At 45.0% G+C, this 23,872-nt stretch overlaps 1 protein-coding gene across 1 annotated transcript in view; it reads right to left on the minus strand.

Annotated features, from left to right (window-relative positions):
• Positions 1-22,103, minus strand: part of LOC144772320 (uncharacterized) — a 201,595-nt gene extending 179,492 nt beyond the window's left edge. The window contains exon 1 of the mRNA XM_078656557.1: positions 21,908-22,103. The gene's annotated coding sequence lies outside the window, so the exon portion shown is untranslated. The remainder of the gene's footprint in view (positions 1-21,907) is intronic.
• Positions 22,104-23,872: the final 1,769 nt, after the last annotated feature.

The following is a 23,872-nucleotide window of genomic DNA, read 5'->3' on the forward strand; positions in this document are numbered from 1 at the left end:
TTTATTTATAACAATGTCCATTATCGGGGGTGTATATTCACACTGGGGAATGTGCATTATCACGGATAACGCCCATAATTAGGGGAACTGTAGGAGGGTGGATACCTGACTATGGTTACCCCAGATTTTTTGCCTAGTGTTTAGCTGGTTTTCGACTTAGTTGGCCTGGGATCCTGCTAATCAGGGCCCCATGCTATCTGCTCTCTATTTAAAATGGACTCCATGTACCCTAGGTGCATAACTGATTGGATATTGGGTCACCTTATCAGCCCCTGTACAGTGTACTATAGGTCCCCAGGGCATAGGTGCATCCAAGGCCTACCAGGGGCTGCAGCATATCTTTTGCCACCCCTGAGTGGCTATCCAAACTGACACAACTGGCTGATCACTCAGCTGGGGCAAGGTCGTGTAATCACCCCTTGCTTAGATATATTATACCTATATCTAAACCTATATCTGGACACATATATATCTATAAGTCACTCCTATGGCAGGCCTTAACAATCCTGGAGGCAGAGTGCTTGGTTTTATGTGAGATGTGCTCTAGCATAAGCTGAGCCTGTCTGCAGCTTTCAGAACCATTTCCTTATAGCTGTTCCAGGGTATTGCCATACCATATACTCTTAGGTGCCTTATAATCCTCACGGTTATTGCTAACTTTGGTTTGGCTTTATCAAAACATGTCGTGTAAGGTGTCACACGCTTTGGAATGCTACCCCCTCGCCAGTTCTGGCGACGGGGTAGCATTCCACCCTTCTAGAGGGAGAAGACATGTTACTTTACTTAAACGCGGTTAAATCTAACCAGAGCCTCAGCATCACAAAATAGATGCTGCTGCCACAGGCATGGGTCTGGCCTCCGGCTGCTGACCGAAACTCCGGCAGAGAGGCCTGGACAAAATGTTTCCTGTCACAGGGAGCTGTTACACCACCCCAGACAGGAGATAGTGGATTGAGGCAGGCAGGGCGAGTGAAACTAGACACTGCCTGGGGCGCACAAGGCTCCCCATGCATAGCCCAGTTCAAACCGGTGCTGGGACACTCCAGTCCCAGCTCTGGCGCGAAACTGGACAAAGGGAAAGGGGTGTAACCACCCCCTTCCTGGGTCACACCCATAGGAGGGAACTAGCAGGTAATCCAGCCCCTTGATTTGGAATAAAGGTAGGAGCATTAGATTATCCTGACTGAAACTGTGATACAGAACTCTGGACCCTTGTTTTACCATAGATAACCTCTTGAATAACCAAACGAAAGAGTAGTCCACACAGGTATATATTCAAAATATATGTATTTATTCTAGGAACAACCCTACTAGTCTATTTATGAGACTAGAGGCAAAAGATAAATTTTCAAACAAGCAATAATAGTTACAATAAATAGCACTGGAATCACAGGGCCCCAGGGGGGGCCATACCATATATCAAACAAGCATTAGAAATGCAATCGGGCTCGGATTTATTTGAGTTTGAGCTAATGGCATTGTAAATGCCAATGTATTGTTGCTATGTGTTATGGAGTGTGTTCATGTGGTGTGTACTGCCAGTGATCTCCTTGTGAGTGTGAGAATATTGCACCGTTACTGCCTGTGATGTCCTTCTTGTGAGTGTGAGAAGCTTGCACCTCTGCTGCCTGTGGTCTCCTTGTGAGTGTAAGAAGCTTGCACTGCTGCTGCCTGTGATGTCGTTCTTGTGAGTGGGAGAAGATTGCACCTCAGCTGCCTGTGGTCTCCTTGTGAGTGTAAGAAGCTTGCACAGCTGCTGCCTGTGATGTCCTACTCACTACTCTACTCTACTCACTACTCTACTCACTACTCTGCACTCACTACTCACTAATCTACTCACTACTCTACTCACTACTCTACTCTCTACTCACTACTCTACTCTCTACTCACTACTCTACTCACTACTCACTACTCTACTCACTACTCTACTCACTACTCACTACTCTACTCACTACTCACTACTCTGCATGTACTACTCACTACTCTGCTCACTACTCACTACTCTACTCACTACTCACTACTCTACTCACTACTCACTACTCTACTCTCTACTCACTACTCTACTCACTACTCACTACTCTACTCACTACTCTACTCACTACTCACTACTCTACTCACTACTCTACTCACTACTCACTACTCTGCACTCACTACTCACTACTCTACTCACTACTCACTACTCTACTCACTACTCACTACTCTACTCACTACTCTACTCACTACTCTACTCACTACTCACTACTCTACTCACTACTCACTACTCTGTACGTACTACTCACTACTCTGCTCACTACTCACTACTCTACTCACTACTCTACTCACTACTCACTACTCTACTCTCTACTTACTACTCTACTCACTACTCACTACTCTACTCTACTCACTACTCTACTCACTACTCACTACTCTGCACTCACTACTCACTACTCTGCTCACTACTCTACTCACTACTCTACTCACTACTCACTACTCTACTCTCTACTCACTACTCTATTCAATACTCACTACTCTCCACTCACTACTCTCCACTCACTACTCTACTCACTACTCTACTCACTACTTTCTACTCACTACTCTACTCACTACTCTGCACTCACTACTTTACTCACTACTCTACTCCTGTGTCCGTTTTCTGATGTTAGTGTGAGCCTCCCTTCTATGTCAGTGTACCAGCCTTAGAGCCCCATGTGATGTGATTGTCTCCTTATAAACTGCTTATTACATACTAAGTAAGCTTAGAAGAAGTAACAATATGGATGACCACTGGGGGTGGGGGAGAAGGGGTAAAGGATAAAGATGGAGAGGTCTGGTGATCTAAAAAATGGACCAGGGGTGATGAATATTTTAGGTAAGAAACTTGAAAAAAAGTGGAAAGTAAAGGGCAAATTTACTAAATGTTAGCGCAACTGATCCCAGCAATCAATGTTTCTGTGTGCGTGGTTCAATTGAGAGAGAAATATTGGTGAGCTATATTTACTAAAAAAGGCCTGTTCCTGCATTCTCCCACTGCACTGCTCCATGATGCACAAGCAGGCACCATTGTGCAAAGGTGTGTGTGTGTGTGTGTGTACGTGTGTGCGTGTGCGTGTGTGTGTGTGTGTGTGTGTGATGGTGTGAAAACTAGATCTGATGCATGTGATTCTCTACATTGCTGGCCGGCTGTTCATGCGCGCACAGAGCTGAAGGGAAAAAAAACACAGCAGTGCACACGCTCCCAGCACCATCTGCGTTCAATTACCGGCACCTCGGACAGCTGGTAATTGAGGATTTATGTATTCTTCTGCGCGTGTCCGAACACTTTATGCAGGAAGTGGACATTGACAAATTGTTAAGCCCTATGGCGTGCTGCCTAATAAACCTGCGACTACTTTTCCCAAGAACAAGTTGTCTTGTCCAATTATTTTGATGGGGTTCATGTATTTGGAGGGATGGGGGGGCACGCCGATATTGGCACTTATTTTTTAATCAAGAGTAAAAAGCAAGGCTTGCGATTAACATATACAGGCTAGTTTCCACTTATAATGTAGATCACCAGCACTCGGCTGACGTCTGGACTGTTATACAAAGATTTGCGAGTCTAAATGGCATATACGCTAAGAGCATGCTACGTTTGATCATTGTTTTCACTCTAGCCTTCCAGCCTGATGGGAAACATGACCAAATGAGCATAGCACAGCGGGAATCTTCTCACTTCCTTCCTGAGGGATACGGGATGGTGTAAAGAAAAAACCAAGGCATAAAGCAATCTATAACGGAAAGGATATTAGGTTCGGGAGCTGGGTGGGTCAAACATCTAATAAGTGTCCAACGTAGTCTAAATAACTTGCCAAGAAATTCTCTGAAGGGATTCAGTCCGTACGAATTATTATTTGGAACTAGGATGTTAATCTCTGACCTTGACAGTCAAACTTCAGTGGTGAAGGAAAAAAGCTTTGATATCAAAGACCGTTTGGCTATTTTGCAGGACTTAAATGAAACAAGAAAAGACCTGAGCAACATAAAGTTGAAACAACAGCCAACAACCACTGAAGAACCACCACCTGTCCCAGCAAGACCTGTCTGGATTCCAAAAGTCGGGGATCTAGTCAGAGAAAAGATCGCGGTAAAGAAGGAATTTGGGCCTTCGTACAGAAAAGCAGTTCCTGTCTTGTCTGTCAACGGGACAAGATCAGTTGTACTACCGCCGCTTGCTGGTAAAAAGGAGAACCGAGTTGTATCCATCGACCTGGTAAAACCACAATCATGTGGCCGATAACAAATAGTAGGCCAAGTGGACTCCCAATAAGTAGCAGAACACCAAGGTTTGCTACCAGTACAGAGGTCCTAACAAAGAGGCTGATCACATTCGAAACGCCTACAGAAGAACAACAAGGACTATGCAACAATGCAATGGAACTTAGACCTCTGAAAACCCAAATAAAAACATTTAGCAGAGACACACCAATCTATAATGAAGTAACAAACGACAATGCAAGAAACATTATTCCTGAAGCGATTGGAACAATTGACAGAACTGCATCCGGCTACTTCATCAACTTCGATGATTCCTCTGAAGGCTTCACTGATTCAAAGACACAGCCATCATCAAAAACCTTTAAAGAAAAAGCTAAAGAACTTTTGAAACAATTGAAAGAAACATATCTAATTTCTCCATGGATCGAATTTTGGGTGGGTTTTGGTGCATTTATCCTCATACTTTGGCTCATCATGATACTAACTTTGCGACGCTTCATTGAGGGAAAATATGCTAAAATGGACACAGCAAGTCAGAAAATCAACTTTATCCTTAAACCACACACATCTTCACACGTCGAGAAAAGAGAACTTTCTTCAGTCAACTTCACAGCCAATCCTATACCGGGTGGGGTAGCATGGGACAACACAGACTACGAAATCTATGGTCCGGTTGAAATCCTGAAATATCCACACCAAATTAAGATCTCATTGTGTGGCTTTGTAAAACCGAGCTCATTTGCTGATGATTGGGACTTTGAAAGCATTAATAATATGATGTCTGACTTAGTAATGTCTGCTAAATTTACCATGCAACAAATGATTGCACACAGTTCCCCTGGGATTAGTGATTGCCTAGTGCAGTGTGCTGTCTTCCTCTCTTCCTAGCGTGTAAGGCGTTGATATGCCTCAGTGCAACAGGGAAGGGTATCCCTTGTCGGAACTAGGGATGCCTCACACAACAGGCTGGTTTAACGGCTGTTGTCATGTCACCAGCTAGTCGTATCGTGTCATCATCGGCTTCCTGCTCCAACGTCAAGCCGGCGCTGCAATGCCTGACGGGTAGCACGGGGTGCTAAACTCTTGTGGAGATCTTTTGTTCCTTGCCGGTAGATGTAAGGGTGTGAGGGCCCTAGTGGGTGAAGTAGTGAGCGTGAGTGAGGTGGGTTAAAAAAGGTTGGTGTGTTCTACTGCTTTGTCTTTAATCGTGTAGTTCACCACCTTAGTAAAAAATGTGAGGGGCACTGGGACTACAGTAGCTACGAGGAGTCAGTCCCGTTCAACCCTCATTCGTGAATAGGTCAACCTATTCACGAATGAGGGTTGAACGGGACTGACTCCTCGTTGGAGCAGGAATGAGGAATGAGGAGCAGGAATGAGGAATGAGGGTTGAACGGGACTGACTCCTCGTTGGAGCAGGAAGCCGATGATGACACGATACGACTAGCTGGTGACATGACAACAGCCGTTAAACCAGCCTGTTGTGTGAGGCATCCCTAGTTCCGACAAGGGATACCCTTCCCTGTTGCACTGAGGCATATCAACGCCTTACACGCTAGGAAGAGAGGAAGACCGCACACTGCACTACGCAATCACTAATCCCAGGGGAACTGTGTGCAATCATTTGTTGCATGGATTGTTGGGACACGCACACTGGACCCCTATAAATATTGTCCCCCCAATGTCCCTCCCTGTTGTTGACTGCTAAATTTACCAAACATGATTATTTGCAGGGTTCTACAAATTATGATAGTATGTATTGCTACAACCACTATGGTAACCATTTTTTACATAGATCTGCACAACCTAGAAATGTTTTACATTATAATCAATGGGAACATTGTGCAACCCCTCCAAAAGGAAGCTCAAGAACCGTTTACGACAAATATTCATACTTTTCAGGTTTTAACATAAGTAATGCTGAAACATTTTATTTCAAATTGTCAAATAAGACAGGGACGAAGACCATGATAACCAACACAAAATTGATATATTCAGACTCATTCTTTGAACAAATGAATACTTTTGGTTTTGATTATTGGGACAAAAATGTTGAATTGAAAAGTGTTTGGGGCACAAAAGAATGGCAAGTACAGGGTATAGAATCTTTGTTTAGAGCCTGCATGATCCCAGAACAAATTATATTTTTAAATGACACTGTTCAACAAACCACCTGTCTTGGCCTAGCCAAAATCAAAGACTTAAATAAACCGTCTATTCCAAAACCAACAATGAACAGCAATAGCTCTACAGATGAAGAGATAGACGTAAATTATGTATTAAACCAAAACAGAACACATCCAGATTGGAAACAGTGGTTGATCTGGCCCACAGATACTAATAACTGTCAAGACAGATTCCTGAACAAAACACAGGGGTTCAAAATGACCAGGCCAGACCCTAGATATCCCCAAAGACATCACCCAGGGATAATAACCACCTACAGTGTGGGCAAATTATGCCTTCAATGGCTACAAACTTCCACACTGGCAGAAATTAAGCAACACCTAACTTTACTTACTGATGGTGCTGACTTGCGTGATTTCACTATGGGACCACGCAAACAGCGTCAAAAGCGTTTCATAGCAGCCTCTGTGTATGCAGCATACAACGAGGCCTGGAAGGTTACTCAAATTGAGACAGCTGAAAGTATACGGGAAATTGACCGTATTAATTTGGAAAAATCACTTTCTGTAGTGGACAATGGGTTAATGACTCTGTCCTCCAGAATTTTTTCTCTGGACAGCATTGTGTCTTCAGCAATCGACATATTATCGCAAGACTTACTGTTATTACAACACGGTCAGTCTCAATTGCGTTCTATTGTACAGCTTGGCTGGACGTTACAAAATCTGCGTTCAGGCTATGTGCCTTGGCGTTTAATCAACACAACGTCACTATTCCATATCTTTAACCTTACTGATAGACAAATCAGTATGGCACAAAAGGGTGCTGATTATACAATCCTGAGCATTGAGAAACTTGAGAGATTACCAGTGACAATGTCAGAACGACCTGTCAGTGAATGGATAATACATGGGATAATTAATATTCCAATATCAACCTTCAGGTTTCAATACTGCCAAAAATATATACAGGCTGGCATGTACGAAAAGCTGGGAAAAGGGTACATTAAAACAACATGGAACTTGCCCTATTCACATGCATGTGTCAGTAATAAAGGACAGAAAGTGTTTCTTAGTGGCAATAATTGTGCAATGTCACTAAGCGGTACACTTCTGTGCAACGGAATTATTTTGCATGGAGCCTGTGAAGGGAACTCAAATAACCTTTCATGTCACCAGCAAGGCGCACCTGCAACAGAGATAGAACCATTCTTTCAAAGACTCTATAATGGGAGTTACGTTCTAATTGTAGATCGCAGATGTTGTAGTCTTATGCCCGGGACTCCTTATCTCGTAACTACGACTGCGAAGGTCAAGTGCTGTGGACGCTTATTGTTCCCCAGCTCCCTTCCAGACAGGGAGGCAAGGGCATGGCCCAACTTGAAAATTACTTCTATTCGAATAGATACTTTAAGCAGAATGAAAACAGTGCTTCTTCAGACGCCGACAAGGCTCACGTCATCATAAGAAACGTATGATCTCCAAGTCGCAAGGACGACTGCAGAGATACATTCATTGTTATCAACTAATTCCCCCATACATTTCGCAGAAATCCTGAATGAAATCTTAAATATTTCTGATACCAGTGGAGTCTCAAAGGTATTTAAGACAGTATTTTCGATGGCATTAACACCATTCAAAGCCATACTGGGTATTTTTCCAGATTTCGTCCATTCGATTTTTGGCGGACTTCCCCTCATTTTAGGACTGATTGCAGGAATCCTATTCCTAGTCCTTATATTTCGTTATGGCAAACCATGTCACAGACGGAACACCTGCGACAAGGGAAGAAACAATCCTAGCCATTGGATACCGGGACCGGATATCAAAAATCCTTGGACTATCCCGGCTTAGAGACCTGATTATGACTTGGTTTCTATCATTTCGACCAATGTGACAACGATGTGTTTTACCTGTATTAAGGTGCCTGCTATGCGGAGAAGAATGCGTGTTAGACACCTGTCTGACGCTACAATCGGATGCGCCAATGGATGCAGAAACATTGTTGAGTCCAACAAAGGCTCACGCTTTGTGCTGCCCTCAAAGGCTACCAATCCTGATGACGGCATTCGTGGAAGCTTCACCACTACGATTAAGGGGTAGTGAAGTACAAGATGAAAGCAGCATCGATCAGGTACGACCTTCTGTCAGCAATCCAAATCAGAATGTCAATGGAGACAATCATGCGCACGAATGCATGGTTACACCTATTTCCGAGTTAGTGGAACTCTCCCAGGAAGCTGTTGACAACTTTTTCGAAAGCCTAAATGATATGATGTTCTCACCAGAGCAGAAATAGAGACTTTTGAACAAGCCCGTACACGGCGTTCCCTGAATTTGGCCTTCAACTTTAATAATAAAGTCACATGAATAATTTTCCCTCCAGTTCACGGACAGCAATTTTTTCAGCAGCCCCAAAATATTTTTGCATATTTTCCGGGACACTATCTTCTGCTTAAAGTAAGAACTATTCTTAGAGAACTAAGATTTCTAAAATTAGATAGCTTATAGACATTAGCTGCCCGCTGGCATGTTCATAGTTATTATTATTCTGTGATGAAGTGGTCTCGAACTTTTTTTCTGTATTAAGAGCCATTTCATGTGTAAATTTTCATATACGAAAATAGCAATAATGTATACAAATGCGTGATTACTTTAGCATTGTTCTACAGCTTGAGTCTACAGCTTGAGTGCATACTATACATATGACTGCATTTTTTCCGTATATTTGATAATTTCAAAATGCATTTATGTATTTTGGGGTGGTAAGGTGTACACAATACTCTATAGTATGTTTTACTATGCATAGATTAGTAAATATGTCCATAGTTAGCGTGGAGTGGGTGTGATGTATTCCTATAGGTTCTGTATCGATCCCCCTATTCCTGACCCTATTCTGGTTAACAAACTAACAAGTTAACTAGCAGCCATCCCATGAGGCAGAAAACCCCCATGATGCAGGAACCGTTATCTGATAAAGCCACACTACGGCACAGGAACGTGTTATCTGATTAGGTCATAACGCTTGCCATCTAATTAGACAAGCGATATTCCTCCAGCCCCTGATAAGGCATACGGAGTTCTCATAACAAATCAAACCTATGACAGACCTGGGAAAAACCCTGCGGCCATTGTTTTGATCTCACCGAGAACTTCAGCAAAAGAATGTGCTAACGACCTGGTCGTATGACATCCTTATTGACGTATCTATGTCCATCCTTACGTCAATCTCGGCACCTTAAAGGTATAAATATTACCGATATTGCCCTATGCAAACACACGCGGTGGTGACGAGGACGGAGCAGCCAGACTTGCAGAAGCCCAGAGCAGAGCAGACCCCGCTGGCGCAGCCCCGCCTTCTTGACGCGCTGAGATCGAGCAGCTGCCTATTTCTCCTGCCGAGAAATCCAGCTCCGGCGTTTCCGGGTGGCCCTCGCAGGCAGCCTGGAATATCGAGACCAGAGACGAGAGATACCATCACTCATTCATCCTAACTTCCAGGTACAGAACTGAATAACCCCTCGCAGAGAATTCTTTAGTCAGTCACTTGGCAAAAACAAACTTAACTTAAACTGTAACTTTCTATTCCAGCCCACGTATTAGACTTAGGTCAGGTACACGGGGTAGGCGTATCTAGAAACACCAGTTGAGTACGTTTAGTCAAATGTATATGTGTATGTAATATATTTTATTCATTTTAAACCTTCATATGGCTTAGAAACCATATCAATGTTTTTACAGTATTATTTTATACTTCTGCTTTTAATGTATGCACTTTACTTAACTATAAGTATTGCAATAATATCGATCCATTTCTCTTGTACGAGAAAAGAGACTGATCAATAAATAACATCTTTTATTGAACACGCCCGTCTCTTCCTTTTCTCTACAATCTGATGAGACTAAGAATGCACGTACTGACTGAGTAAAATAAATTGCCTTTTGTTCACACGACTCTCGAGATACACTCTTGATTAGGGGAGAGCAAAGTTGTCATGTTCTATGGCAGGGGCGGTGGGTGAGCTTTTAAATTGGTGGGGCGTAAACTAATTAGCATACAGCACCGTAGCGAGCGAGCGCAGCGAGCGAGCCCGAACCCCAAAAGGGGGGTTTGGGTGGATGACCCCCCCCAAGAAAATTTTGAAAAAAAAGAAGAAAAATCATGCATTTTCAAGCAAATTTGAGAAAGCAGGAAGGTTAATAAAGCAATTGTGAAAGTGGTTATTACATTAATAGATGGCATAACATAGGTAGCTGCTTATTCAGTATTACCACAGAGCTTCATACATTCTGTCCTATTATGCTCAGGTGCTGAATTCAGACTATAAGACTTTCATGGAAATCTCAGCTCTAAGAGTAGAAAAAGTTACACAGCAGTGTAATGGTTGCCAGGTTCGTTCCGCAGGAGCGTCAGGAACTTGAAGAAAAGTCCACAGTCTTCCCCTACGGCCTTCCGACTCTATTAGGCTCTAGAGTAACGAATGGCACGCAAGGGGAAAACAGGGAAACAAAACAAGGAAAGGCGGGGGAAGAAAAACAGTCTTACAATATACCGACTCTATTAGACTCTAGAGTAACGAATGGCAAGCAAGGGGAAAACAGGGAAACAAAACAAGGAAAGGCGGGGGAAGAAAAACAGTCTTACAATATATATCCAACTTTTTTTTGTTCCCACTGTATCACAGTATTCCCACGGTACTGTTGCACATGCGCCACTCCAAGGTTCCACTGGACAGTGCAAGATTCACTTTTTGACGTTGACACAATACTGTGGGACTGCACGAAGTGCGTCATGCTAGGTCCTGCGGGAGTTCAGGAGGAATCCTCACGGGATGTCTCGCTGGATTCCACAGGAGTACTGTGAGACCCGTGGCATGGATTTTTTTTTTGGGGGGGGGGGAGGTTTGCAAGGGCCCCCACTGCAATGAGGGCCAGGGGTTCAGGGTATCCCTACTCTTATCACAGTAGTCCAACAGTCCCGAGATTACTATATTTTGGGGCTTAGTTTTTGGAAAAAGGCAGAACAAATGTATACGAAATCACAAAAAGCATGTTGTTTGAGAATAGGACAAGCTTTCTGCCACATTTGGTATAATTTTGTACTGCCGATTTTTCTATATCACTTCCCAAACTTCATGTGGGAAATTGCATGAGAAAAATTTATTTTGGGACCCCCTTTTATTTATCCCCTGCTTGACTTGAGTTGGCCTAAGCAGTGTTCACGAGCTGCAGTTCACATCAGATGTCTGAGGTGAGCATTAACTCACTGAAACCATTCTGTCAGATGGAAGGAGTTTTGCTTTATGAGAAGACAGGGTAGTGCTTACTCTATGATAACAATTTGTGGTGAAATTCACCATGACTTTCCAGAATGTTGACATGCATGTTTGCATTGAGTGAGAGATCAGAAATCAGAAGAGAAGCAAAATGTAACCTGGCCTGTCAGCTAGGGTCATCCAGTGGCACGGGCCCGGCTTTAGTGCTGTTGGCGCCCGGTGCAGCAACTAATGTTTGTGCCCCCTCCCCATGACCACCTCCACCACGACTCCTTCATTACCATCCTTTAACAGAGCCCCTCAAGTCTCCAAAACCACCTCTCTCAGGTGCATTTGATTCATGTTATAGCGTCGCCCATGGCAGTGTGGGATGTCAGAGCACATTACAGCACACACATATTACACAGAGACAATGAATCATAAGTGTATAAATCAGTTTATAGGAAATGTTACATAAGACAGAGGACTACAAAGTGTAGTAATCACATTTCATCCCTACTGGTAGGCAGGATAGTTTAAGAGTGCTTGGTCTGGAGAAGAATAAACTCAGAATTTAAAACGTAACACCATGGTTGGTGGTTCACTAAAATATTAAGAATTGATTTCTTCCCAAATGAACTGTTTTTGCAACATTATGATAATCAAAGGCTGGGGGGAAAATCATAACCCTCTAATCTATGCCTTGAAGTGTGTATGCAGCTCTTTGATGACGGTTAATAGCTCACTATTCTACATTAGAATTTTAACTTAGAAACTGCAAATAACAAAAGAATCTCTTTGACAAAAGCAGTAATCCACTGCCCTATTTACATTATATGCACTTTGTGATTTGATTGGTACACGTTCTTTGCAGCTGGCATGATAACCGTCTGCACTACATTATGATGAATCAAAGCTTCCACAAGACAAAACGCTGATCTCGTTCCAGGAAGAACATTAATCACCCTGGAGTTATCTTGACATTTTTATTGTTGCCTGAAAATTGCTGGAGGCAAGAACGGGGTAGCAGGTGCTTTTATAACCATAATAGACTTGCAAATAGAGTGAACCCCGCCCCTCCCCACCACAAGTCTGAGCTAGAGCCGTCCCTGCCATCCCTTTGGTGTGAGGAACATACACCAGTGCCAGAAAAGAGAGCTGAGGGGTTCAGATAAAGAGGAACGAGTGCTAGTGATTTAGTGCCAACAAAGATAAAACCTTTGAAATAAATAAGGATATCACAGAGCCGAAAAAGAGAATGACAAATACATTTAAAGAGACATTGAGGGGGGGGGGGGGGATAGAGTAAACATCGCATAATGTGACAGAGGAGAGAGCGATAGAGACCGATATGAAAGAGTGGGAGTGTCACGGTGGAAAAAGAGAGTCGGGGAGAACGGAGACCAACACATACTGTAACAATAAAAATTAAATGTCAAGAAACGGGTGAAGTGGTGAATGGAAGTGAGAGGGGGTTCCGGCCTAGCTTCCATTAGTGCAACTGGTGCAGTAGTGACAAAGCCCAGGGACAGGTACTGAGAGGCCCACGGTACCCCTATTATTGCCGTATTTCATCATTCGAACATCAGCCTGGAGACCCATTCCTTTCCTTGCAGCAGCTAGCAGCTCTGCAAAGCCCTTTCCTATACAGATGAAAGGACGCGCCATATATCAGCAGTTTGTTTTGGGGTCGGGTGTGCACATGTGGGCAGCATGTGTGCCCTGGAATAAAGAAGGGACCCCCAAACGTCAATCTGAACGATGCGGCAGTTGTGTCTAATGACCCAGTCGTTCTCAAAGGGACGGAAGGATTCCTCCATTCAAGCCTAGAACTCTGAAGAGATTCGCTATGCAAGACCCTCTTGTGAGACACCAGGAACCCTACAGGAGAGGGGTCGCCTTGTGCTCTCTCCCAGTCTCTGCCGAGCCCTCGAAGTGGTGGCAAAGCCGTAGGGGACCCGGCATCAACAGGGTGGGTTCGGCCAAGAGAGGATTGGTTATAACACCTTACAGAGTGAATCTGCTCAGCTAACTCGTATCGCACTGAGCTGTCACTGGCATAACGAAGCTCGACGATGCCCCTGCAAAGTACACGGAGGCCCCCTCTATCCCTTTTGCTGAGGGTGGCGGGCCTGGAGTTCGCCCCTCCCCCCTATTCCCCGCACCGCGTTGGCTTATGTTACGCACGCAGCCCTGCCAAGTGTCACACATCCGGTGTGACACTAACGCATTTTAAGTTACATTACCGCATTACCGCATGTGAAAGGATTGTCACGCAAATCAGCTAAGTGCATTATCAGTATTTGAGGTTGTCACTATCAAGCCTGACTGTAAAGCCTGATTTAAAACAGAGTCTGTGGCATCGCGCCGCCCGTGGCTTATGAGCGCTGTTCTAGCAGGCTTGGGGTTCAGCTGAGCTAAGGCTGCAGGCAGCTTTAGTGCTATGTATCCTGGTTGAATAAACTGCCGTGGCTCGGTTGTTACTGGCAGGGTGATGTCATCACGGTGAGACGTCACTGCGCGGAAGCGCGCGCAGTTTATTTTGGGCGCTCGATGAGGCTGGAGTGGATAATTTGCGGGCGGCGCAGCATGTCATCATCTTTAGAGGGTAGCGCAGCCTTTAACTACGGCACCGTCCACCGGCTTCATCGGCTCGGGAACCATGTGCTAGCTATTGTTATTACCGCCCCCTTTGAAGCATGAAATATCTTACTGTAGCCAGAAGTCCGTGACATCGGGTCCGCCTGGACAGACTGGAGGTGGAGGGCCCTTCTGTGAGGTTAGTGAGACTTTGCTATTGCCTCATGTACAACTAACTGGGGGAGAGAGAGCCTGTCTGTGTGCGCTAAATTGAGATGCTTCCAGCCTGAGCCCCCACCCCCATGCGCAGCTCTTCCACCGTATCTCTGTTATCTCTCCTAGGTGAAGCCTTGGGAGAGGCCGAGGGTCTCTGAAGCGACTGGAAAGTTTTTTTTTTTTATTATTGCTTGGTAAAGGAGCCCCCCACCCACCCCCTAATCGGGCCTCCTTAAGTTTGTTCAACGCGTCACTCTCTTCCTCACAAGTAGAGGAAAAGAGATAAGAAGCCGCATATGCAGGCCACGGCTGATCTTTCACTTATTCAGAAACACTCAGTCTGCCCGGGTCAGAGCAGCTAGCACGGCACAGCAAACCCCACTAGCTTCTTATTAAATAGAATAAACTGTGCCGTGTTTATTCACGACGTTCAAATAAATGCCATTGATTACTTTCAATGTATTAGGGCATTTTAAACTGCAGAGAACTTTAACCATTTAAAATAATAAAAACAGATAGTGCAAACATACCTGAGAGCTTACCCAGTTCTATGTGTGAAGTGTGGCTTCTCTCAAACAGGTCCCTACCCAGACACCTACTAGCAAATGCACTCCATTCTAGACTTATTCACCTACTAGCAAATGCACTCCATTCTAGACTTATTCTGAGTTTGCCTATGCCCCTGTCACTCACACAGTAGGTCTCCTCTTTGTTTTTCAGTTGCGTTACAGCTCAGGTCACTGGTGGCTGTTGAGTGAGACCATAAGTCACTCAGCTGATTATAATGACATTTTCAACCACTTCCAAGCTGCTTTATCTAATTTCTGTAATTTTAGCTAGAGTATGATCAATGGAAGTTGTTTATATTTCTTACGTTTTGCAGCAGTTAACTCAGTTTCTCGTTCCTCAAATGTGTGTAATTTCTGATATTATGGTTTCCCTGCTCTTCATTGCTTCATTTTGCTCACGAGACAGTATCACTCATAGTCATTGAAATGTCACTCATAATTACTCTAAAATTATTAAAATGTCACACATAGCAGCAATCTGAAACCTTGGCAGCTATGCGCACGGGTGGTATAGAGTACAGTTGTAGAATGCTAGGAGGGAAGTTGGTTTAAATGGCAGGACAACCGTACCATACAAAGACCTGGGAAACTCGAGAACTTTGGTTAATGGCTGTAAAAAGCAGGGGCACTGAGTTCCAATCAGCCCCCGCTCATTTTGACAGAGTGGTATGATGAACTAAAACCAACATTGCATTTACCAGTGATCCGGAGGAACATTCTTGGTCGCAGCTGCGTCATCTTTTCCGTGCTCTAAAGAGAAGTTGTATAGAACAGCTTTTAGACTTGAACTAAATTAATACAGTATTTTATGTATCACCACGTTACTGTTGTGGGACTACCACTGTTAATTAATAGATGATGTTACTATTCAGCTCAGCTGCACTCAATTCATCATTCTCAGAAAGATGAAATGCAGAGTCATTCCTACTGGGACTTAATCACGAAAGCCACAAACTATGCCAAGGTTGCCAGATGATTCGATGTCAGTAAGAGACTGTGTTTACGCACGGGTTGGAATTGCGAGCTTGAAGGCATTTACACATTCAATAATTAGTGAAACCTGCCAAAATTTAACAGGGAAAAACATATGGTATTTACCATATCATGTGGCGTTTGGTGCGTTAAAAACCAAAATCCATGTTAGTCCCCATGAACTCGTGATAGGTGTTATTTATCGCACCCATACCCCGTGGTATCCTTATGTATCAGTGGTGATAAATAACACCCTCGTACATAAACGTACATATGCAGCAGATACACTAACACACTGTGCTGCCTTACTATCTTCAAGTGACTGCCCTTAGGAGCTGCTGCAATTTTTGCTCCACCTAAGTCATTAATATTCATTACTACGCCATTGCTGTCGGAAACCACCTGGCCACCACCAGTCCCTCAGCAGTCAGTGCGCTACCGACCAAACTACCACACAGTCTCATCAAAATAGAGCAGCCACGTGCACCATTTCTTGCACTATGGGAACCGGCTCACCCGGGTCGGTGCGAGGCTATGTGACATAGTGACGCCTCCAGAGCAATTATAAAAAGTTGGAGTGTTCTCAAAGACAAGGGCTACGTGTCTTTACCTTCAATAGCACAGAAGACTACGCGCTTCCTTCCTCAGCACACTATAAACACCTGGACACATGTGCCCGCCCGACACTGCTGCACCGGCTCTTACACGCACGCGCCAGTGTGTGCCCTGTGATTCATGTGTCCCGCTGCCTGCATCAAAAGCCATGCAGAATACGTGGCTTTTCAGAATCTGCTGACCCAAACCACGCCGCTGTCTGACATTCCTTCTCAATCCACACTTCAGCATAATGGTCGGTGGAGCAGAGAAGTGCGGGAGCGATGGGGGCGGAGCCTGCCCACAGTTGCCAGTTGCCAGTTGCCACGGGCGGTAAAGTAGGCCTTCTGGGCTTGCCTTTTACCCAGCAACACTTGGCAAGCCTTGCGGCAGATTTGAGCCCATGCCTGCAGCGTTAAGACTTGAGCAAAAACTACAAGTTCCAGAATGCAGTGTGAGGTTTGCTATAGCGAAAAACGTTAGGACTGCCGTCGAAGCCCCTACGCTCACTTAAGTAGAAATTCGTGTAGCCCGCCACTCACCCCCAGCTCTAAATGACATGACGCCTGGGAGATAACGTGATACAGAAACTCTATAAACAGATACGGAGGCAGCCGGAGAAGAGACTACAGAGGCACTAGGGCCGAGTCCCGGCACCATGACGTGACATGACAACAGCTCTCAAATAAAACTCAAGTGACATTTACAGTAAATGAGTAAATTTAAATTAAATGCACAAATTCACCGGCGTACCTAATGAAATCGACGATCTCTTCCTTCTTCTTTAGACGGCGTCTCACAGACAGTCACAGAGCAGAGAGAGGGTCGGGATGATTCCAGAACAACTTACTTCTAACGTGCGCATGGCCAATCACTGAATGGCTTCATATGCGAAGTCACAGTGATTGGCCAGCATACAGTCAATGCTGAGCGGCCTGCCTGAGCCACCCACGCGGCATCCAATGATGGATTGCCTGTCCTTGGCGCTGTTCACCAGCCAATCCTGGCGCTTATACAGCGCCAGGATTGGCTAGGGGGGCCCACACAGCACTCGCCCTCTCGCCTTCCAAACGACGGGGCTGGCTAAACGCGCCCCCCCTGGCCCCTTCTGTCTGTCTCAGCGTCTACATGACGCTGACACGCATGCTCGGGTAAGTTTCTGCCCGTAATGCGCAACTCCCGTTTCTACAGCCCTGAGTTTAAACAGGAGTTTAAATGCCAGCCAACCCGGCCCCACCCCCTACGCACTCCCTATTTCAGCGGGTGTGTCCCGGCCGGAACCCCCGCTGAAAGCTTTAATATTTCTTGATATTAGGACGGAAAGCTCGTTGTCAGCAGGTGCGTCCACCAGGCTAGTGGGGCTACGCCCCTACGCCCCAATGGACGCACCGCTGCTGTTCTATGGTTGTCAGAAACTAAATCCCTTCTTGTCTAATCAGGGAAGTTAATTCCTTCCTGAACATTCGAGAAAGTTTCTAGTGAACTCTGAGCTAGCTGGCAAACCCAAAACTTTAAGTCTAATATCGACAGTAGTAGACCTAGTTAACGTCTGGTCTAGGCCTATACTATTGAAGGTATTATTCCAATGCGCAGAGCCTATTGGGATAATAGGAACTACACTACACTACCTGTTCTCTTCTCTCTTGCTGATCTGCTGTTCTCTTCCACCCCACCTCCTTCTCTACCTCCCTGTTCGCTTCTCCCGTGCTGATCTGCTGTTCCTTTCCACCGCCTCCTTCTCTAACTCCCTGTTTTCTTCTCCCGTGTTGATCTGCTGCTCTCTTCCAACTGCCTCCTTCTTTAACTCCCTGTTCTCTTCTGCTGTGCTGATCTGCTGCTCTGTTCCACATGCATCCTTCTCTAACCGCGCACACACACATACAACTACACACACACAACACCACACACACAATCGTACACATAACCACACACACAATCACACCCAACCACACACACATAACCACACATACAACTACACACACATACAACTACACACACATACAACCACACGTACAAACACACACACACAACCACACACATCTATCTATCGCCCTCACTCTATCTATCTATCGCCCTCACTCTATCTATCTGTCGCCCTCACTCTATCTATCGCCCTCACTCTATCTATTGATGGCCCTCACTCTCTATCTATCAATCTATCTATCTATCTATCTATCTATCTGCCTCACTCTATCTATCTATCTGTCTATCTATCGCCCTCACTCTATCTATCACCCTCATTCTATCTATCTATCGCCCTCACTCTATCTATCTATCTATCGCCCTCACTCTATCTATCTATCGCCCCACTCTATCTATCTATCTATCTATCTATCTATCTATCTATCTATCTATCTATCTATCTATCTATCTGCCTATCTGCCTCACTCTATCTATCTATCTATCGCCCTCACTCTATCACCCTCATTCTATCTATCGCCCTCACTCTGTCTATCGGTCATATCTCCCTCACTCTATCTATCTATCTATTGCCCTCATTCTATCTATCTATCTATCTATCTATCTATCTATCTGCCTCACTCTATCTATCTATCTGTCTATCTATCGCCCTCACTCTATCACCCTCATTCTATCTATCTATCGCCCTCACTCTATCTATCGGTCATATCGCCCTCACTCTATCTATCTATCTATCGCCCTCACTCTATCTATCTATCTATCCATCGCCCTCACTCTAGCTATCTGTCTATGTATCTATCTATCGCCCTAACTTTATCTATCTATCGCCCTCACTCTATCTATCTATCTATCTATCGCCCTCACTCTATCTATCTATCGCCCCACTCTATCTATCTATCTATCTATCTATCTATCTATCTATCTATCTATCTATCTATCTATCTATCTATCTATCTATCTATCTATTTATCGCCCTCACTCTATCTATCTATCTATCTATCTATCGCCCTCACTCTATCTATCTATCTATCGCCCTCACTCTATCTATCTATCTATCGCCCTCACTCTAGCTATCTGTCTATGTATCTATCTATCTATCTATCGCCCTAACTTTATCTATCTATCGCCCTCACTCTATCTATCTATCTATCGCCCTCACTCTATCTATCTATCGCCCCACTCTATCTATCTATCTATCTATCTATTTATCTATCGCCCTCACTCTATCTATCTATCTATCTATCGCCCTCACTCTATCGCCCTCACTCTATCTATCTATCTATCTCTCTATCGCCCTCACTCTATCTATCTCATTCTGTACTCCACCACCTGGTCTTCTAAAAGTACAGCCCTGCCACTTTACATGCCTTTTCCAAAGGTGCCAGGATACAGGAATCCTGCAATGATCTATCATCTCCAATGTTGCCTTCAGAGGTTTCTGGGAGAGGGGATCTTTTAAGTGGATGCAATTTGTTTTTATACCTGACCCACTCCACAGTGTCATTTATGAGGCCAAATTAAATGCAGGGGTGCAGGTTGTCAGCTGGTCGCCATGCCTGCTTCCAGCAGGCAGGGGATAGCTGCTGAGTCCGCCAGTGGTGCCAGTCAGCAGTTATTATGGACTGCATGGCCATGCGATGGGGGTTTCAGGCCAGTGGTGGATTGGATATTTGTATAGCCGTGCTGTCCCTGTGGTCCTGTCTTTTGCTGTGCTCTGCCTGTTTAGCAGAACACAGCACCACTGTTTGTAGATGGACATTTCTGAGAGTTTTCATTTCTATTACCTACAAACATAGCACACATATTAGTAGACTGCAAGTAAAACCCCCAGAGTTTAGCTGTGCTATTGAATGGTCAAAGATCCTCTGTTCAATGGTACTCATTTTATCGACCCTAGAAGGATGAAAAGCTATGTAAACTCATGTGGAATCAAACAAGTGAACATGTGAGTATAGGAGAGCAAACACAGATCCTTGGTGTAGGCACATTAGCTCCTTGGGCCACCAGTGTAATACATAACTGTTACCATACCACATGTCCCAGTAAGATAACGGTGTTCGGACAGTGTAGTGATACACACAGTGGTATGTTTTACTGCTACTGTCTGTCTTCAGAGCGGCCTGTGACCGAAAAGGGGGCTCTCTGTAAGCTCACTGAAAAGTTTAGTTGTGCTATTGAATGGTCAAAGATCCTCTGGTCAATGGTACTCATTTTATCGACCTTAGAAGAATGAAAAGCTATGTAAACTCATGTGGAATCAAACAAGTGAACATGTGAGTATAGGAGAGCAAACATTCGGGTCAACTCTGGTGGCAATGGAATATTGATATAGCTTCTATAGCTGCCACCCGAGCACTCAGCATGGTTTGCAGTGACTGCTAGGAGTCAGTGAGCTACAGAGAGCCCCCTTTTCGGTCACAGGCTGCTCTGAAGACAGGCAGTAGCACTTAAAACACTCTACTGTGTGTGCTACTACACTGTCCGAACACCGTTATCTTACTGGGCACATTAGCTCCTTGGGCCACCAGTGTAATACATACATAACGGTGTTCGGACAGTGTAGTGACACACACAGTCGAGTGTTTTACTGCTACTGCCTGTCTTCAGAGCAGCCTGTGACCGAAAAGGGGGCTCTCTGTAAGCTCACTGACTCCTAGCAGTCACTGCAAACCATGCTGAGTGCTCGGGTGGCAGCTATATAAGCTATATCAATATTCCATTGCCACCAGAGATGACCCGTGATACTCCGGTCCTAATGGAGCAGAGCCTTTGAAAGTCAGCAGTGTAGTATGATATTGACAGAGCTCTCCCTGCCAGTGCACCTCCCTGAGCCCGCGGCGCCGGTGTATAGGTGCAGCTGACCTGCTGTGGCTGCCATTAATAAATACAATTGCTGCTTCATTCGCTCTGAGCTGCCAGTGGCCTCTGCCTTTAGTTTACTGTGTGGGAGAGCAGCTGTGCAGCCGCTGCCTGACTCCTTCTGCTCTGTTCTCAGTTGCAGCCTTGGCCTTGGCTGGCAGCTATGGGGTTAAGGCTGCTCGAGCAGGAGGAGTGTTCGCGGCTGGATCTTGAAAGCGCATGCGTGTAATCACACGCATGCGCAGTACACGGGCAGTAGAGTGGGGTGCTTCAAAATACAGGCAGCCAAGACATGGGGTTTCTACGCATGCGCATAATTATACGCATGCGTGGAAACGCGGGGGGTGTAAAGCCAGATGGGGTGGCTCTATCGATAGTACACCGGCATCCCACTCTTTGCACTGGGAGAGGAGGAGTGGAGGGAAGGGGAGAGGGGAGGAGAGGGGGGAGAGAAGGGAAGGGGAGAGGCTGCACAGGAGAGGTGGGAGGGGCCGCAGTCCGGGGGGGGGGGGGGGGTATGGCTTGAAGGGGGGAGGGGGTGAAGGGGCTCAGCCGGAGGGGGGGTGGCCAGGAAGACTCCTACCTGCTCAGACCCCTGCTCAGAGCCCTCTCCCCCTCGGCCTGGGACGGTGAAGAACAATCCGAGGCCGGGGGTGACGTCCGGGGTCAGAGGGTGAAGGTCACCGCACAGGCCGAGGATCCTTCCACGCCTACAGCTGCTGGAGCCGAGGAGGAGGCCGATAGTGACGGCATTCACTGCTGGTGCTGTCTCTGCCCCCGCTGACCGGAAGTGGAAATCACGGGCCTCAGGGCTGAGAGTAACTGAAAGAGACGACGGACTAAACTTAGTCCACTCATGCCATCAACACTAGCTTGAGAGCAGAAATGTTTCTCACTTTAAAAACCTTACTTTTTAAATACATACTTCTCAAAGCAAAGGATATGATCTGACATGTGAAGTTGAAACGTTTCTAGGTACTAAAGTAATACACTTATTTGGATTTGGAAGATACCATATTCTTAGAAGCTTCAGAAGCATTACACAGACTCAGTGGGGTAAGTAGATTTTATTTCCAAAGTTACAACCAGCGGAGGTCACCACAGCTCACCCCTGGCCGGCTGTAGATCCTGCCTGTTCTGGAACTTTGGACTCACGAGTGGGACATGCACAGTGCTCCATAATCCAGACCTGAGACCAAAGCTCATTACAACACACCCCCTTCCCTTAAAAGGGTGAGAAAGAAAAGAGATGGAAGAAGGGAGAGAGAACGAGGGAAGAGAGGAGAGAGATAAATCAAGAATAAAAAATTACAGAACTGAATGAAATGTAAGTCCAACAAAAACTGTGCATAGAAGAAACAAATCGCACAACAAGAACACTTCAAGGAAAATTAATCAAAGATACATTGCATTCCAATTATACCATGAAAGGTAATCATACTGCGTGGCAAATAGCACATCTTGCACCCTACAGTGAAAATAAAAGATGCATTGCAACAAGATACAATGCATTCTAATAGTCATCTTGCGTTAATCACAAATGTAATCATGATGATAACTCGGAGGGTATCGACCTCTAATAGGTCTCATTTCCACTCCAACAGGAACAGAATATTCAAATTCAGAGGAATTAGGAGCGTCGCCAGCTCCTTGTGAACCCCTGCGGGTACTAAGTCTTGCGTGAGGTGAACTGTCAATTCACTGTCAGACATGGACAGAAAAACATTGCTGGGAAAAGGATCATGAGGACTTACAACAATAATGCGGCTAGAATCACCCTTCTGATATAAAGCTACATGTCTATAGTTCCATTTGTCACCATTGTCAAGAATTACACCAGCAGGAAGAGCACAAATTACCTTGAAAGGTACCAAAAATTTGGATAGACGCGCACCAGGTCTGCCACTGCGTACTTTCACCCAATTCACCAGAGCAAATACGTTTGCTTAGCTTCTTTCCCACACTTACATCTTGATATGGTTTATTGGGAGAAGTGTTCTTATATACCAGGTCATTGATCTATGTAGGAACAAGTATTGTCTTACGCAAACTGCCTCGCATCATTTCAAAAGGTGACTTTCCGGTAGTTCTATGTAGACTTGAGCGGTAAGCCCAAAGCATTTCAGACACCAAGAGATCAACCTCACACCCACTAGGCATCGCCATTTGTATAGTGCCTTTGAAAAGGCGGTTTGCCCTCGCAACCATTCCATTGCCCTGTGGGTTATAAAGTGACGTGCAAATGTGTTTAATGCCAAAGGAACCCAAAAAGGAGTGTTGTATAGCGTTTTAGAACCGTATTGTAATTTTCCCAAATCATGCCCTTATATAGGTTTAAAATATCGTATCCTAATATAGGCATAGAAATCACAACCATATTAAGACATAGCTCAAGTAGTCCAAATACGGCTTGGCTACTTCCACTAGTTCCGAAAATGTACAACGATTTCTTTGAAAAACCCGCCTTCAGCAGTCAGGAACTTTCCCCTGCATGAATATTAATGTATCCAAGAACTCATGGAGTTTTCAGAGAATTAAGTCTCTAACG

Source organism: Lissotriton helveticus, chromosome 8 (genome assembly GCF_964261635.1).
Source record: "Lissotriton helveticus chromosome 8, aLisHel1.1, whole genome shotgun sequence".
In the NCBI taxonomy this organism is placed as follows: Eukaryota; Metazoa; Chordata; class Amphibia; order Caudata; family Salamandridae; genus Lissotriton; species Lissotriton helveticus.